The sequence below is a fragment of the Austrofundulus limnaeus genome, unplaced genomic scaffold, assembly GCF_001266775.1.
Source record: "Austrofundulus limnaeus strain Quisiro unplaced genomic scaffold, Austrofundulus_limnaeus-1.0 Scaffold4171, whole genome shotgun sequence".
Classification (NCBI taxonomy): domain Eukaryota; kingdom Metazoa; phylum Chordata; class Actinopteri; order Cyprinodontiformes; family Rivulidae; genus Austrofundulus; species Austrofundulus limnaeus.
In genome coordinates this window covers 1-707 of record NW_013956573.1, presented here as the reverse complement: position 1 = coordinate 707, position 707 = coordinate 1, and the positions used below count along the sequence as shown (strand labels likewise).

The following is a 707-nucleotide window of genomic DNA, read 5'->3' as shown; positions in this document are numbered from 1 at the left end:
TCAGGTCCAGGTTTACAGACCCTCAGGTTCAGGTCCAGGTTTACAGACCCTCAGGTTCAGGTCCAGGTTTACAGACCCTCAGGTTCAGGTCCAGGATTACGGACCCTCAGGTCCAGGATTACGGACCCTCAGGTCCAGGTCCAGGTTTACATACTCTCAGGTTCAGGTTTACAGACCCTCAGGTCCAGGTTTACAGACCCTCAGGTTCAGGTCCAGGTTTACAGACCCTCAGGTTCAGGTCCAGGTTTACAGACCCTCAGGTTCAGGTCCAGGTTTACAGACCCTCAGGAGCAGGTCCAGGTTTACAGACCCTCAGGTCCAGGTTTACAGACCCTCAGGTTCAGGTCCAGGTTTACAGACCCTCAGGTCCAGGTTTACAGACCCTCTGGTTCAGGTCCAGGTTTACAGACCCTCAGGTTCAGGTCCAGGTTTACAGACCCTCAGGTTCAGGTCCAGGTTTACAGACCCTCAGGTTCAGGTCCAGGTTTACAGACCCTCAGGAGCAGGTCCAGGTTTACAGACCCTCAGGTCCAGGTTTACAGACCCTCAGGTTCAGGTCCAGGTTTACAGACCCTCAGGTTCAGGTCCAGGTTTACAGACCCTCAGGTTCAGGTCCAGGTTTACAGACCCTCAGGTTCAGGTCCAGGTTTACAGACCCTCAGGTTCAGGTCCAGGATTACAGACCCTCAGGTTCAGGTCCAGGATTA

The 707-nt window shown here is 53.9% G+C and overlaps 1 long non-coding RNA gene across 1 annotated transcript; it reads left to right on the top strand.

Moving 5' to 3' along the window:
- Window positions 1–26: 26 nt before the first annotated feature.
- On the top strand, window positions 27–385 carry LOC106512086 (uncharacterized). Its single transcript, XR_001309621.1, has 3 exons — window positions 27–82; window positions 289–322; window positions 367–385. It is a non-coding gene; the product is annotated as an uncharacterized LOC106512086 (long non-coding RNA).
- Window positions 386–707: the final 322 nt, after the last annotated feature.